At 47.1% G+C, this 5,871-nt stretch overlaps 1 pseudogene; it reads left to right on the top strand.

Annotated features, from left to right (window-relative positions):
• Positions 1 to 495: 495 nt before the first annotated feature.
• Positions 496 to 5,568, top strand: LOC144820061 (uncharacterized; annotated as a pseudogene).
• Positions 5,569 to 5,871: the final 303 nt, after the last annotated feature.

Below are 5,871 nucleotides of genomic sequence, written 5' to 3'. Positions count from 1 at the left end.
AAAGTGGACTAGTTGACAATCTTGTTGCAGTGGTACCGGCAAAGAACATGTGAAAACAGAGGATGTAAGCAAAGGGCTGCTATTAAAATGACCTCAGGCTATCAGCAGTGCACACAAGCAACTGCAGAAAGGGCTGCTGGCCTCTAAGCAGCCTGGCCCTATTATATACTAGAAACATATAGGTCGGTTTAATACCCCTACCCTACAATCTACTTCTGATTTATAGGGTAGGTCATGTCAAATGTGAGTGCACCCTTTTACATAGTTTACTTGAGCTTTCAACTTAGGACTGGACCTGGTGAGACGGAGCCTTTAAGACTTATTGGGCTTCACAGAAGTCCTTCTATTCCACTATGGCCAGGAAGGGTGAGGGGGCAGTCCAGTGAGTGAGAGGAAAGTAAGCACCTGATATGTTTATTTTCTTCATTGAACACAGTATGAATCTACGTATCAAGTGTGTTTGATATTTTACGGAATACTTTAAGGGAAAACTCAATGTCTGATTATGAGACAGGCGAAGGTGCTGCAGAGGAATTCTTCACACCGGAAAGGTATATTCGGATGCAACATCTACATCCCAGGCAAACTGCTTGCAAGAGCCACCCAAGAAATGAGCATACAAGTGCTTTATGAAGTACAGGCCAGAATGGGAACTTTCACACCGCAACATCCAGAAGGTGTCAGAAGATGTGCACACGGTCAGGTGTAACCTCTGCCATAAAGACTTTTCCATTGCCCATGGAGGAGAGTGTGATATCAAAACCCATGAGGCAGGAGCACAGAATAAGAAAAATGCCCCAGGCAGGGTTAATGGCCACAATTTCATCTTACCTGCAACCAAGTTTCCAGCCAGGAGTAGCCAAAGTAAGTAATTGCTTGCTTTATCTTAATGTAACATAGGTTTTATGTAATTCTTGTACACTCTTTTTGCTTTGTCACACTCTAAGACTTCCAAACTGAATAGGTTAGCCATCTAACAATTTTCTGTTACTTTCTTTCAATGTGTAGCAGTGTTTACCAAGTCAGATTGCCTTTAAGTCACTTTCCTCACTCTGTTTATATTAATAATAATAATAATAATAATAGTTAAATTTGTAAAGCGCCTGGTTACACTGAGCCAGTGTGTCCCTGCGCTGCAGTGGCAGTAAAAGAACAGAAGCGTCTATCACACAGATCTGGACGCAGGGAAGAGGTAGGTCTTCAAACCTGTCCGAAAGATCGTTTCGGAATTCTCCAAACGGAGTGTCTGTGGGAGCGAATTCCACAATTGGGCAGCCAAGTATCGAAACGATCACCCACCCATCCTGGCTCTCTTAACTTTGGGAACATGTACAGTGCCTTTCCCGCCGGACCTTAAGAGTCTGGTCCGTACATAGGGTGTGAAAAGATTGTGAAGATATGAGGGGCCCTTTCTTTGTAAGATCCGATGACTCATGCACAAGGCCCTGAACTTCACCCTCTCCCTAATGGGGAGCCAGAGCAGAGAAGCCAGCGCACCGGTCGCTGAGTCCCTTTTAGAGAGCCTGAGAACTAGTTTAGCCGCTGCATTCTGAATGCACTGTAGGCGCTGCAGGCATCTTGCAGTTTTGCCCAAGTATAAAAGGTTCCAATAGTCCAGGCGAGATGTTACCATTGCGTGGACCAGGATCTTTCTAGATGCAGTGGGAAGGGCATCAAGGGTTTTTTGCAGTCTCTTCAATATACCAAAACATGCACCTGCCACCTGCCTGGTGTGGTAGTCGAAGGACAGTTTGTTATCTACCCAGACCCCAAGATTCTTAGCCCGCTCACAAGGTATGGGAGTCGAGCCCAGAGACTGGGGCCACCATGCCGAGGACCAGACAGAAGGAGCCTTCCCAATCACCAGCACCTCAGTCTTGCTGCCATTCAACCTTAAGCAATTGTTTGCCATCCAGTCAGCCAGTTCTTGGAGGCAAGCTACAAAATTGGAGGCAGCATCTGCCCGGGCTTGGGTCAGGGAGACTACTAGCTGGGTATCATCAGCATAGGACAAAGTGCTAATTCCATATTTATCCGAGATTTTAGCCAGGGGGGCGACATACAGATTGAACAGTGCAGGGCTCAATACAGAACCCTGAGGCACCCCCCTGGCCAGCTTCATGTTTCTAGAGTAATGGTTTCCTTGCATAACTCGAAAGCTGCGCTCGGATAAAAAGGACTCCATCCATTTTAATGCTCTGCCAGCTATACCCCCTCTCTCCAAATCGTGGAGCAAATTATGGTGGGCAACAGTGTCGAATGCGGCACTTAAGTCTAAAAGAATCAAGGCCGCAGTCTGACCATCGTCCACATACTTCCAGATGGTCTCAGTGGAGTACAGCAGGGCCGATTCAGTGGAATGCAAACCCCGAAAACCGAACTGGGAATGGTGAAGAAGGTTATTGGTGCAAATGTGGGCAGTAAGCTGGGAACCTGATTTAATATCCATGGCAATTCTCCTAAGGATGTCCTGAGGTGGTACATCAAATTCAGAAAGACCCTGCATTTCAGCCACATCCACTCCCTCAATTTCCACTCTTTACCCATCACGAGCTGAATTGGGGAAGGAAGAATAAATCCTCTCCACCTTATCCGCAAAATATTCCGCTACACGATTGCTTGACCCCTCAGAGCCGGTGTAAGGTGCTGCAGCAGACGCTAAGGAAGAAATTTCAGTAAAGATCTTAAACATCTCTTTAGTAGAATTCTCTGCTGTTTGTATTCTATCATTAAAATAGGCAGCCTTTGCCTTTCTAATGAGTGAATGATAGTTCTTGAGGATGAGTTTATAGTCTTCTTTCAGGTGAACAAAGAAAACCTTCCTCCATCGCCTTTCCAACTGTTTACAGGTGGTTTTAGCGCAACGTAACTCTTCGCTAAACCAAGGCTCAGTTTTACGTCTATTCGTGGACATTTTAGAAGACCAAGGTGCGGTACAATCAAGAGCAACAGTAATACATCTCTTGAGAGATTTGCAAACCTCATTTACATCCTGCCCGGAGGGAGGACCCTCCCTCAAAAATGCCAGGTCAAAAGCGCCCTGCGAGAAACCAGCCCACTTTCTTCTTTTTATTCCGGGCTTGGCTCCCTCCTGAGTTTTTAAAATGGGCCGCTTGATCCTAAACGGGATCTGAAAGTGATCAGACCAAAGCCCCGGAAGTGGAGGCTCAGTTCCCAGCGCATCCCAGTTGGCAAAAATAGGGTCAAGCAAATGCCCTAGTTTATGGGTGGGGAGTTCAGATTTTAAAACTATTTGTAATACTTCAAGTTCCTGGCGTAACTGTTGCGCCCCAGAGCTAAGTGCATCGTCAAAATGCAAATTCATATCTCCTAGCACCAATAGTTTTTCAAAACGAATGGCTGGTTGTATGAGATAGTCAATCAGGCTGGGGGTGAAACGTAGATGAGGTCCAGGGGTTCTGTATATCAGTAGCCCCTTCACAACGTAGTTAGTGGCCAAACTGATAGTAAACAGGCCTGCTTCCCCATCTACTATGTTAGCAGGTACCAGTGAGCATCGGATGTCATGTTTATAAATAATTGCAATGCCCCCCGGTCCTGCTCCTCTGTCAATTATCATGATCCCATAGCCATTAGGGAGTGCCTCCAGGATTTCAGGCACAGAGTCAACATCCAGCCATGTTTCCGTAAGAAACAGGACATCAATTTGATCTTCCAAGAGTAGGTCACATATTTCAAATCTATGCTTCCTTAAGGATCTACAGTTGATAGGCGCTAGCCTGAGTGCATTACCGCCTTCTCTAGTCTCTGCTTGTGTTTCTGCCCCAAAAGAGCAGTAACTGCATTGCCAAGTCTCCCCCTCAACATTAATACTATGCCTGCATTTCTTATCCAGGTTTGGGTAGAGAGCGCGGAGCCTCCCTGGGCTGTAATGGAGTCTCAGGCCGAAACCAACAGGGGTTCTGGCCCCTAGCCCTGGTTGGCCACGGACGGGTGCAGACGGGCTTGCCTTTGGCGCGTCTTCGGTGCGCCACCGGCGCGCCCGCTGCACTCGTCCGCTGCCACTGTCCCCTGTCCACAACGCCGCCGCCCTGCCAAGCTGTTTATAAGCACAGCCCTCCCCACAACTAGACCACTGCCCTCCCGGAAGTACCTGTCTCTGTCTCCCCCGCCCTCCGTGCAACGGTAAACACCGCGTAGGACCGAGGCAGGGAGACCCAAAGATCGAGTACAGGTAAGGGTGCTTACACAGTTCTTCCCATATGATGTTGCCTCCGATTAAAAGAGCCTGAGCAGTAAGTTAAAATCAAAGTTAAAATTATACTGTTCACGGACTGCACCGTGAGCGGACCTGGAACCCTGCCACTGTCCCCTGTCCACAACGCGGCCGCCCTGCCAAGCTGTTTTTAAGCACAGCCCTCCCCACAACTAGACCGCTGCCCTCCCGGAAGTACCTGTCTCTGTCTCCTCCGCCCTCCGAGCAACGGTAATCACCACGTCGGACCAAGGCAGGGAGACCCAAAGATCAAGTACAGTTAAGGGTGCTTACACAGTTCTTCCAATACGATCTTGCCTTCAATTAAAAGAGCCTGAGCAGTAAGTTAAAATCAAGGTTAAAATTATACTGTTCACTGACTGCACCGCGAGCGGACCTGGAACACTGCCACTGTCCCCTGTCCACAACGCGGCCGCTCTGCCAAGCTGTTTTTAAGCACAGCCCTCCCCACAACTTGACCTCTGCCCTCCCGGGAGTACCTGTCTCTGTCTCCCCAGCCCTCCGCGCAACGGTAAACTCCACGTCAGACTGAGGCAGGGAGACCCAAAGATCGAGTACAGGTAGGAATGCTCACAAAGTTATTCCCATACGATGTTGCCTCCAATTAAAAGAGCCTGAGCAGTAAGTTAAAATCAAAGTTAAAATTATACTGTTCACGGACTGCACCGCGAGCGGACCTGGAACCCTGCCAGTGTCCCCTGAGAGCACATTATAATTGCTGTTGGATTACCAGCTGACACTGTAGTTTACATTTGCAGTTCTAAACCCCATTGTGGCCACTGTTATCTTCACCAATGGAGATTTTCTTTTTGTGCTTATACTTTTGTAGTATTTTTTTAAATTTTAGGTCACAGCTTCAGAGATGATTCAGTTGTACCAATCACATCTCCTACCACTCCCTGGATCGTGGCATCAAGCTAAGCCAAGTAATGTATCCAAACTCATTGCGATAAAAGCATCCTGTGGCTGCACAAAGGCATCCCGCATCACTATGAATGTGCTTGCCCCTCTATCGTTGCAGGAAGCTCAAGAAGACTTGAAAGATGGATATTTTTCTGTTTGCAGTGATACCTCAATCAAAGGTAACATTAAATTCTACCCACTTTTGTTGCAGCACTTTAATTTCACCTTGGTGTGGCCTACGCTACGAGGATGCAGCAGAGACTTCTACAGCTATTGCACAGCAGATCACAACAAAATTAAATATCCATGGGTTGAAAATGAACCACGTTGCGGCATACTGCGGGGACAACGCAAGTGTGAACTATGGACCACATCATTCTGTGTTCCAGCTCTTGAAGGGAGAAAAATTGAGACATTCTACCTGCTGATTGTTCTGCCCACATCTTGCATAATTGTGCTTATCAAGTCATTAATAGACTTTCAATGGATGTAATCCTTTATTCTAAAAGTCTACAGCCATTTTTCGTCTCCCGCAAAGCGAACAGCGGAGTTGAAAGAGTTTATCTCTTTTGTGGACCTAGAGCGGCAGGCTTTGTTTCGCCATGTCCCAACACGGTGGCTCACATTGTTCCCAGACATTACGCAACTGTTGAAGTAATGGGCAGAACTAAAATCCTATTTTCCTTTCCTTGGGCCAGAAAAAACACCCAGAGCAATATGGGATTTTGTAG

The sequence above is a fragment of the Lissotriton helveticus genome, chromosome 2_1, assembly GCF_964261635.1.
Source record: "Lissotriton helveticus chromosome 2_1, aLisHel1.1, whole genome shotgun sequence".
NCBI lineage: Eukaryota > Metazoa > Chordata > Amphibia > Caudata > Salamandridae > Lissotriton > Lissotriton helveticus.
This window is presented reverse-complemented; position numbering and strand designations above follow the sequence as displayed.